This window comes from Acomys minous, assembly GCF_964271855.1.
Source record: "Acomys minous genome assembly, chromosome: 4".
Classification (NCBI taxonomy): domain Eukaryota; kingdom Metazoa; phylum Chordata; class Mammalia; order Rodentia; family Muridae; genus Acomys; species Acomys minous.
This window is the reverse complement of record NC_140486.1, coordinates 127,328,147-127,339,398: the sequence shown is the minus strand read 5'-3', so window position 1 is coordinate 127,339,398 and position 11,252 is coordinate 127,328,147. Positions and strand designations below refer to the sequence as shown.

The window sequence follows — 11,252 nt, the reverse complement described above, 5'->3', positions numbered from 1 at the left end:
GCTTTAATTCATGGCGGGTTTACCAGTCAGTGGCCTTCAGGTGCCTCATTATAGTAGCGGGCACGCTGGAGGCAGAGGCAGGGGATCTCTTTGAGTTTGAAGTCTGCCTGGTCTATATAGCCAAGTCCACACCAGACAGAGCTACTTAATGAGGCTCTAAAAACAAAACCAAAAAACAGATGAATTTTATCTTATGTGTTTTGCCTGTTTGCCTGGTGCTCAGTAAGCCAGGAGAGGGCACTGGATACCCAGGGACGGAAGTTAGGTATGGTCTGAGTGGTCATGTAGGTGCTGGGAACGACTGGCCCCAGGAACTCCCACCAGAACAGCTAGTGCTCTTAACCCCTAAGCTGTCTCCCCAGCTCTGCCTATAAAAACAGACTGGTGTACTTACGATTTAGGGTTTAAGGCATGTCTTCTAAAAGCTAAGTATTTGCCAGAAATATAGCTTTGTATATTCCACCATGGGGTACTTGCTTGGCATGTGTAAGGTCAGTTCCCTGTGTACAGATGTAGTGTAGGAAGAACAGTCTTTGCCCAGCACCCTAGACCCTCTCAACTTTGTTTCCTGTCACACATATCCAAGTCAGTGTTATAATCCGATAGCAGCAGAGTGCTTCCCTATTACTCATACTGAAAATCTTGCTGTTAGAACAGGGAAGAAAATAACCTGATTAATTTTTTAAAATGCAGGTTTACGTCCCTGTCGAGTCTACAAGTCACGTCAGAATTTTCAGCTTAACTCCTGACAGGCCAGTCTTAAGGTACTAACTAACGGATACTGAAGGAGGCCACAGTTAACGATGAAGGAGAGGATGGTTTCCTGTGGAGTACGTAACTTCTTGAGTGGTTAAGGCACAACGGTTGCAGGCTAACCGCTGTAGATAAAAAGCCTTCAGAAGGAAGTCTGAGTACAAGCTATTACCGAGATGGTAAAATTTCCTCACACCCTACGAGACTCAGTACCACATGGATAAGTGTAGTGAAATTTCTGTTCAAAAAGGTCACGGGATCTCGTGGCTAGAACCCGACGTAATGCCGCGCGCGTTCTGCAACCAGTGCTCGCTGCAGTGCTAAGGGGACTGGGTGCGCCCGGCTGGGAAGCCGCTCGGGGGGTGCTCAACGGCTCGCACGCGCAGCCCGGACCCGCCCCACAGCGGCGATGCCCTCCTGCCGGCCGGCGCGACGGCCGCTAACAAACCCTCCCGGTCTCCAGCTGGCCCTGCCGTCCCAAATCAAACCCTGCAAAAATACGAGCGTTTCCTTCTCCCGGCGCCGGCACCAACGCCGCCTCTTGTACATCCCGGATGGTGGCGGCGGTGGCGCCCGAGGAAGAAGCCCTGGCTCGCCGGCGAGGGCGGCCTCCGACTCCCACGCGGCTCCCTCCGCTCCGCGGGCGCGGCCGGCCCCGGAGGCCCAGGACTTCCGGCCCCCTCCGCTCCGCTCTGCGCCCCAGGGACGCAAGCCGCCGCCACCGCCGCGCGCCCCGCTCTTCTCTGAGCCCAGGGCCGGGCGCGTCGGGGGCGGGGCACGGCGGTCACGCCGCCCGTCCCGTGCCTGCGGGAGTCACGTGTCCGCCGGGGTCACGTGGTCGCGCCGCAGCCAATCGCGGAGAACGCTGTCCGGGAGCAAGGAGGCTGTGGTGAGAGACCGACCAAGACCGGAGATGTTTTCAAGCCTGGCCCCGGCGGCATTAGGGGCTGTGGCAGCGGCGACCGAGACACCGGCAGCGGCGGCCGCCCGGAGGTCCTCGTTCAGGGGGTGAACCCTTCTGCGCCCGCCGAGCCTCGGGTCCGTGCGGGCCAGGGGGGCGTGGCGACCAGAGGGGAGGAAGGAGGGCGCGGTTTCGAGTCTGTCCCGGGCACCGGGGAGGAGACCCTCCGTCCTCCGCTCAGTGCCCCGTCTCCTCCCTGGAGCCAGGTAGGGGGTTGCGCCTCTGCCAGCCGCGCCCAGCCGCCACGCGCCGCCCGGTCAGGCTCGGCCCAGCCCGCGGCGCGGCCGGCCGGACCGTGACAGGCCGTTGGTGGCCAACCCCGCCCGGCATCCTGACGGGTCGCGGAGCAGGTGGGGTGCCGCTGGGCGACGCTCGGGCGGCGGCTGGCGCGAGCGCCCTGACCGCCGCTTACCGGAACATGGCGCGGCCGGGAGGGCGCCGCCAGCGCACCGGGACGGACGGCATCGCGGGGGCGCGCCCTGCCGCCGCGCGCTCCCGGTGCCAGCCGCGCTGCGTGCGGGTTTGTCGGAGACTCGGTGCGGGCCGGGGCGTAGGAGGCGCGATGGTCCCGGGAGAGGTGCGTGAAAGCGAAAGAGCCGCGGCTCGGCGGAGCCAGTTCTTGTCCTAAATGCCAGTGCGACCTGCCCTTGCGGCGTTGAGCGATCAGGTCTCAGTTTGTGCCAGTTCCTCTTGGAATGATGTTCAGAGACCCCTAGAGCACATTGGAATCTTAGATCTGATTTTGAAGAGTAATGTGGCATGACGCATCCTTCAGGATCCAAAGCGTTGAATAAACGGCTGTACAAAGAGGTCGCCGAAGCCCAGCTGACAGCTGCTTTAATAATCACAGTGAGAACCGTTGAGGATGGAAGTGAACAGTATTGCACTAGTTGAACATGTAGGGGGGAAACACTTGAATCAGTGTGGTTGCGGGGACTGTAATTTCCTCTGGACAGTCTGTGAACCGGGGTAAAGTATGTTGCAAATCCAGTGATCAGTGACGCTTTGGGATTATCACTAATTCTGTGGTACAGATGAACCTGCGTCCTCAGTCATGTGTTTCTTCTTATTTTAAAATGATCTGAGTCAATTATAAAGGAAGATGAAATAATGGAGCAAGTCATCTGTTCATTAAAAACACATGCCCAAGTAGGCTGTTAAAAATCTTGGTAACTGATCTTTCTCAATTTCTTCAGTCTTTACACAAAGGCTTTCCTGGAGATTAACTCAGAACTGGCAAGATGTGCTCTCTTGGTGCCAAGTGGCTTAAAAGCAGAAATGCATTAGCATCACCGATGTGAGGATGAAGACATTACATTACCCTTGAAAACATAAGTATCGCAACATTTAGTATTTTAATACATTTGTTTACATGGTAGGTGTGGAGGTTAGAGCACAGCTTCCTAGAGTTGGTCCCAGAGTTCCTGTCAGGCTTGGCACACACTTTTACACTTTGAGCCATCTTAACTTACTTCTATTAAACTTTGGAGAAGGCTTTCACTAGGATTGAAAGCAAAAACTATATAAAACTATGCAATGTTTTTTCTGGATTTGTAGATGCAGAAAAAAAGGTTTTACTTCTTAAGAGTCTTTTATGGTTGATAGAAGCACAAATGAAATTTCTAACGCACTAGAAGATAGCTTGACTCAGGGCAGACTTAGTTGTTCAATGGATGTGTTCTGTTTTAGAAGCTGGCAAAATTTTCTGGAAGGGAAACCAGAGGGTTAAGTGTACTTGGGATGGAATATTAGAATTAAAATTTGGGCTGGGCATGGTGGCATACGCCTTTAATCCCAGCACTCTGGAGGCAGGGGCAGGAGGATCTCTAAGTTTGAGGCTAGCCTAGTCTACAGAGTGAGTCCAGGACAGCCAAGGCTACACAGAGAAACCCTGCCGGGGGGGTGGGGGGGGCGGTTGAAAAGTTGGAAAACTTTCTCAGTTCTTACCGTTCCTGTGTTTTAAAGTCGTTAACACAGTTTATGGACTAAGAAGAGATGAGACAGTCGTAGGCTCTGTGTATGCATCCTATGACATATATTTGAGGAGGAGTTAAGAGAGCAATAGTGAAAGAATTGTGCTGAAAATGTTTTGCACTCTTATCCAGAAGAAAGATAGTGATTGAACTTTATATGGAGACAGTTGGAGTAAATTGGAAAAGGAGATGCTTTTTAATGTTGTTGGGCATGGCTTGTTTGGCAGAGTCCTTGCCTACCATGTTGGAGGGCCTGGATGTCATGCCCAGGATTGCATGAGCCAGGCTTGATAGCCCACATCCAGTGTCTATAAACCCAGCACTCAGGAAGCAGACATGGGAGAATCAGCTCAAGGTTGGATTAGAGAGATGACAGTCTAATTAACGCGTAAGAATGAGGACCTGGGTTTAGATGCTCAACGACCGTGTGTGTAAACGCTAGGAGCTGTGGCAGGCACATGCCTGTAATTCTGGCTCTGGGGAAGCGGAGGCCCTGGAGCTTGCTGGCCAGCCAGTCTAGCCAGAATGGCAGGCTCCAGGTTCGGTGGAGATCCTGCCTGAAAAAATAAAGTGGAAAGCAATGGAAGATGATTTTGACCAGTGGCCATATATGCATTTACACACATGAATTTGTGAGTAAATGTACAAACAAACTCACCATCGCCACCACACGAAGTGTAGGCTACACGGTGAGTTCTAGGCCAGCCGAGATGCATCAGATGCCCTTCTTCCTTTACAGAGGCTGTTGAGAAAGTGGTTGATAGTTGCTGAAGGTGGTTGGAGAGATGGTAGTCGGGGTATTTGGAAATGTTTTATTTATTTTTGGTTTTTGGAAACAGGGTTTCTCGGTGTAATGGCCCTGGCTGCCTTGGAACTCTCTTTGTAGACCAGGCTGGCCTTGAATTCACAGCCTCCACCTGCTTCTGCCTCCAGAGAGCTGGGATTAAAGGCGTGCGCCACCATGCCTTGCCCTACCCAAGCCCTTTTAATGTTTTCTTTCCAGACTGGGTCATGTTAAATTGACTATTCAGACATACTTTCCATCCTCCCTGTCTTAGCCTCCCAAGTAGCTCAGATTATAGGCCTGCGCTATCAGTTCCGGCTTTTATTCAGAACGTTAATTTCATCTGAGAAGAGAATGGTTAGTGAGATTAGTCATCTCCATCATTGTAAGAGTTTAAACTACTTGCAGCATGTGTACCTAAGGATGTTGGCACGCATCAGCTAAGTGGTTTCCCTCACACTGCGCAGGCAGCTTCAGAATCACTGCTGACATGCATTTACATGTCTGTGTCACATACAGGGCACCTTAGAAGAGTAGTCTCAGAGCTAGAAGTCACCTCACATTTTCTAGTCCATGCCCCTCACTTCTCAAAGGAAAACGGAAAAGCTTGGTATGAAGGTTCATGACTTAGAGTTTGCCTTAGGGATTTGTCTAGAAGTTTCTTGCTGTGAGGTGCTAATTTGTTTATTTAGGAGTATCTGTATGAAGTAGAAGGAAAATAACCTTGAGCTTTAACTGAGAAGGTCTGGATTTAAGTTCTTTGCCACTTTTTGTTTTGTTCGTTTAGGTGTTTTGGTTTTTGTTGTTGTTGTTTTTTGGCTTTGACAAATTATGTATCATTGAGAATCTTGTGTTTTTCATCTACAATAATTTCATGGGCCTGTAGAGTGCCTACTTGGCCTGTGTGTGAAGCCTGTTCAGTAGCACTGTCAAGCACCATCACCAAAAAAAATTTATTATTATTATTATTATTATTATTATTATTATTATTATTATTATTTTCCTGCATAATTTACAAAGTTCGGTAGCACAACTGAGAGTATTATAGAAAGTCCATTTATACATGAAGTGTGAGGACACTATTAAAGAATGTAGCTCTCAAAGTCTAACAAGATGTCTCACCCCCTAGTTTTTTGCTTAGCCCTAGCTTTATTGTGTTCTGCACCTGCTATTTTGGGGATTATAATTCCTTGTAGATACATTTTTTCCCAATCCCCACTTAGTTCTAATCTTAGTAAAGCGGATTATGAACACTCTAAATATTGCTTTAGCCCTCCAATTTCTCCTGGAGAATATAAAGTTGCTTCGCACAGCATTTGAAAACATTCTTGTTATGTACTTAGGCATGCATAATTTGTTTCCTTAGCAGACAATGACTTTTTAAAAGCAATAGTGAAAGTATCATAGTAGTGATGTTAATTTGTCTCTTGCTGGTTTCCAGATATGGCATTAACAGGAAATCGGTTTCCTTTATGAACTTGGTTTTGAATAGTTCATGTTTTTTGGCCATCTAGTGGTTCTAAAATCTGTAGATGCCTGTAATCCTAGCATTGAGGAGCCTGAGGTAGAAGGATCACCCCAGATTCTAAGCCAGCCTAACCACAGTGTGAGTTAAAGGTCAGGCCTGGGCTAGAGGGAGACCCTGCAAGGATACACAGACTATGTCCTAAGTGTATCTTATCTCCTTGTCCGTCTGGCCTGCCTGCTGCCCTCCTTCCTTTTTTCCATTCTTTCTTCTTTTGAGACAGGGTCGTCTTGTGTAGGCCTGGTTGACCTGGAACTCATTCTGTAGACTAGGCAGGCCTTGAACTTACAGAGATCCATCTGTGTCTGCCTCCCTAGTGTTGTTGTGTTTGGTTTTGTTACTATTGTTGTTTTTTAGGAAAGTTTTTTTCTAATGTTTTCATTTGATATTGAAAATTAGTAAATTAGCCAGGTGGTGGTAGCCCACACTTTTAATCCCAGCACTCGGGAGGTAGAGACAGGTAGATCCCTGAGTTCAAGGCCAGCCTGGTTTACAGAGTGAGTTCCAGGTCAGCCAAGGCTACACAGAGAAACCCTGTCTGGAAACCCCCCCCCCCCAAGTAAAACAAAATAAAGAAAAGAAAAACGAATAAATTGTTATTACAGTGTTGCCTAGATTATCAGAGTAACCTTGGAATAAGAAGTATTGGTGACGGGGAACTCGGGGAGCACATCTGGTCCAGTGATGGGGAGCTCGGGGAGCAGGTCTGGTCCAGCGAAGGGGAACTCGAGGAGCACGTCTGGTCCAGCGATGGGGAACTCCAGGAGCATGTCTGGTCCAGCGATGGGGAACTCGGGGAGCACATCTGGTCCAGCGATGGGGAACTCGGGGAGCACATCTGGTCCAGTGATGGGGAACTTGGGGAGCACGTCTGGTCCAGCGATGGGGAACTCGGGGAGCATGTCTGGTCCAGCGATGGAGAACTCGGGGAACATGTCTGATTTAGCCATGGGGAACTCGGGGAGCATGTCTGGTCTAGCCATGGGGAACTCGGGGAGCATGTCTGGTCCAGCGATGGAGAACTCGGGGAACATGTCTGATTTAGCCATGGGGAACTCCGGGAGCATGTCTGGTCCAGCCATGGGGAACTCTAGGAGCATGTCTGGTCCAGTGATGGGGAACTTGGGGAGCATGTCTGGCCCAGCGATGGGGAACTTGGGGAGCATGTCTGGCCCAGCGATGGGGAACTCGGGGAACACGTCTGGTCCAGCGATGGGGAACTCGGGGAACACGTCTGGTCCAGCGATGGGGAACTTGGGGAGCGTGTCTGGTCCAGCGATGGGGAACTCGGGGAGCGCGTCTGGTCCAGCGATGGGGAACTCGGGGAGCGCGTCTGGTCCAGCGATGGGGAACTCGGGGAGCGCGTCTGGTCCAGCGATGGGGAACTCGGGGAGCGCGTCTGGTCCAGCGATGAGGAACTCGGGGAGCGCGTCTGGTCCAGCGATGGGGAACTCGGGGAGCGCGTCTGGTCCAGCGATGGGGAACTCGGGGAGCGCATCTGGTCCAGCGATGGGGAACTCGGGGAGCATGTCTGGTCCAGCGATGGGGAACTCGGGGAGTGTGTCTGGTCCAGCGATGGGGAACTCGGGGAGCGTGTCTGGTCCAGCGATGGGGAACTCGGGGAGCGCGTCTGGTCCAGCGTTGGGGAGCAAGCGTGTCTGGTCCAGCGATGGGGAGCTCGGGGAGCACGTCTGGTCCAGCGATGGAACTGGGACTTGTGCAGGTTATCAAATAGCAGCCACAAATAGCTTTTCTGATTCCTTACTATTCAGGACTTAAAGAAGCCTGAAAATTAAAAAATTAACTTCAGTCCCTAGAAAGTTAAATTGAAACACAGAAATTCTGTACACAAGGTAAATGATGGGGTAAATTGTAGTGTAGAAGTCATTTGTTTAAAAAAATTCTTAGAATATAGAAATTGTTTTGGTGGCAGCTGCTGGAGAGATGGCGTAGGAGTTAAGAGCAATTCCAGTTTTTCCAGAGGACCTGAGTTCAGTTCTAAACACCAGCATAAGGTAGGTCACAGCCACCTGTGACTTCAGCCCCAGGTAGACAGTTCCCTCCTCTGCTCTCTGTGTGCAGACACACCTTATTTTTTCCATGGCCAGGCCCCTTAACAGTTTTTTATTGTACTGAAGTTTATTAAAAATATGTAGTGGTTTACAGTTCTGCTTAAATATGTTTTTGGGCTACAGTTGGCATAGTTATCACAAATACTAGCAGTAAATACTTTTCCTAACTACTTTATTGAAACAAGTGTATGCTGTAGTTTTTTCAGATTATTTGCCCTGTGTGGGAATTTGCCCACATTCTGTCTCTCATCTTCATTGCATTTTATCGTTTGGACTTTTGAGACCATTTCCCATTGTGTAGTCCAGGCTGACCTGGAGCTTGCTTTGTTGATAGATGGTCCGCGAACTTGTGATGATCCAGGAAAACAAGATAGCACTACCATGACTAGCTTCTACCTTCTCCTCCTCCTCTTCCTCCTCTTCCTTTTAGATTTATTTATTATATACAGTGTTTTTGTCTGCATATATGTCTGTGTGCCAAAAGAGGGCACTAGATCCCATTATAGATGGTTGTGAGCCACCATGTGGTTGCTAGGAACTCAGGACCTGTGGAAGAGCAGCCAGTGCTCTTAACCTCTGAGCCATCTCTCAAGTCCATAACTGCTACCTTCTAATAGAGAACAAAACTATATGTGGTTGGTCACTTTTCTGCCTAAAATTGCTATATTAACTCAAGATTAAAAAAATAATAAAAGTATAGGAATTTGCTGGAAGGCAGGCTGGGCAGTTTGTGGCCAGTTTGAGGTCAGCCTCGTTCACTATTGAGCTTCAAGCTTGGCCAAGGTTGCGTAGTACTGTCTCTTCCACAAACACAAACAAACAAACAAAAAAGTTACAGTGGTTTGTAGCTTGTAAGGCTTGCATCTTATTTCTTTAGATTCACAGCTATGTGAGGCACGAACTTATCCCCATGGTCTAAGATTTATAAAACAGCATGGAAGAATATGCTATTTAAGCTCAGTTGAATTGAGAAACTTGGCTTTTTACTAAGTTTTTGTTGTCTTCATGTTATGAAAGATAAACAAAAGGTTGCTTGGTGGCGTGCATGCTGTCTTACTCATTCTGTCCTTTGTCAGGAAGAAAGAAACTCCTAGATCTTCATTCTCCTGATGTCTGTGCTCTTGCTCTGCAGCTTGCTATTCAAAATAAATACACACTTACATAGGGATTTACATGAACTTACACTTGTGTTAAAATTATATTACCATATTTAGTCTATTTAAAAAAATACTCATTTTTTATTTTCTCCATGGTCCCTGTGTGGTGGTCAGTGACCAACTCTTGGGATTCAGTCCGTGTAGGTCCCTGGGGTATAATATCAGGTCCGAGGCCTGGCTGCAGCTGCCCTTACCCAGCAGCCCGCCCCACTGGCCCTCACCATGTTTTAAGGCTTTAATCTTTGTTGTTGTAGAGCCTATTTGACTCCAGCAATATGTGAATTTGGACACTAGCTAATAGATGGGGAAATAATATTTGTTTGTGGATTAACCCTTCATATCCTTTGGACAATTTTTCTCTTTGTTCCTCCTTACTCAGACTGTTAGCAGTTCTAAGAATTTAATCAAATAACATTCTATCATGTATATTAGAGTTTTTATATTACTGAGTTAACTTGTGCTGTTACTGTAAATAGTTATATAACAGGAAATAGGCTAGCAGTCCTTTAAACCTTTTGTGTAGTCTTCACATGGTAAATGTTAGTAAGTTTCCACATCTTTTATCTTACAAGTCATTTTCCTTTAGAATAATTTTACAGCCCATTTAAAAAGCCCTGGAAGAGGCCGGGTGTGGTGGCACACGCCGTTTAATCTCAGCGCTCAAGAGGTAGAGGCAGGTAGATCTCTGTGAGTTCAAGGCCAGCCTGGTCTACAAAGTGAGTCTAGGTTAGCCAAGGCTACACAGAGAAACACTGTCTTGAAAAGCAAGCTTTGGAAGAAATTGTGACCTATATTACTCCACCTCTAGTTATCAGGGTGATGTCTTTGTTGCTGTGTAGTGTAGGATAAAATGTACTTACTATGTAGCCCAGGCTGGCCCAAATTTATGGTAGTAATCCTGCCCGCAGTCCTGAAATTATAGATTTTAGCTACTACACTGAGTTGCTACTTGTAGCTTTTTTTCTTTTCGTTTCTTCTTTGTTTGTTGTTTGTTTGTTTGTTTGTTTGTTTTGTAAAGAAAGTTTCTCTGTTTAACCTTGGCTGGAACTCCCATCTGTAGACCAGGTTGGCCTGGAATTCAGAGATCCTCCTGCCTCTGCCTCCCAAGTGCTGGGGTTAAAGGTGTGTGCCACCACTGCCTGGATCTATTTATAGCTTCTGTTGTTGTTGTTGTTGTTGTTGTTGTTTAAACCTATAGCTTTTATATATTCTCAGATTAACAGAAAATAGAGTCCTCTGAGCATTTGAAGGAACTCAGTTTCCCACTTGAATGATACGCATTTTGAAGTACTAATTACTGGTGGAGCATAATTACAAGGACTCCGTAGGTGATAATGCACAGCTTGTATGGAATTCAAGTGAAAGATAAATAGAATGCCTAATTATTATTATTATTATTATTATCATCATCATCATCATCATCATTATTATTATTATCATTATTATTATTATTTTAATGAAGGCAGGGTCTCACTGTGTGGCCTGGAACTTGCTTTGTAGACCAGACTAGCCTTGAACACACAGAGATCTATCTTCCTCCCTTTGTCATCTGAGTACTGGGTTATGGCCATGCACCACCATACCTGACTTACTTTCTTTTCCTTTTTAAGAATTATTTTATGGGACTGGAGAGATGGCTCAGAGGTTAAGAGCACTGGCTCCTCTTCTAAAGGTTCCAAGTTCAATTCCCAGCAACCACATGGTGGCTTATGACCATCTGGTGCCTTCTTGTGGTAGGAAGGCGCACATTCGGGCAGATAACTATATAAATAATAATTTTTTTAAAAGGGGCAAGAGGAAGGAAGGAAAGGCTGGTCTCTCATCCCTATCTATAGTAGAGATTCAAATGTATGTGTGTATACATGTGTATATGTATGTATGCATTGGTTTTTCAAGACAGGGTTTCTCTGTGTAGCCCTTGGCCGCCCTGGAACTCAGTCTGTTGACCAGGCTGGCCTTGAACTCAAGAGATCCGCCTGACTCTGCCTTTGAGTGCTGGGATTAAAGGCATGCGCCACTGCCATAGC

General features: G+C 47.6%; 1 protein-coding gene across 5 annotated transcripts in view; it reads left to right on the top strand.

Annotated features, from left to right (window-relative positions):
- Nucleotides 1-1,624: 1,624 nt before the first annotated feature.
- Nucleotides 1,625-11,252, top strand: part of ANKRD12 (ankyrin repeat domain 12) — a 102,170-nt gene continuing 92,542 nt past the window's right edge. For 2 of the 5 annotated variants that reach the window (XM_084778121.1, XM_084778118.1), the window contains exon 1: nt 1,625-1,791. The gene's annotated coding sequence lies outside the window, so the exon portion shown is untranslated. Of the gene's footprint in view, nt 1,921-2,056; nt 2,292-11,252 lie in introns of those variants that run through there. The other 3 variants (XM_084778124.1, XM_084778119.1, XM_084778120.1) reach the window with 3 other exon arrangements.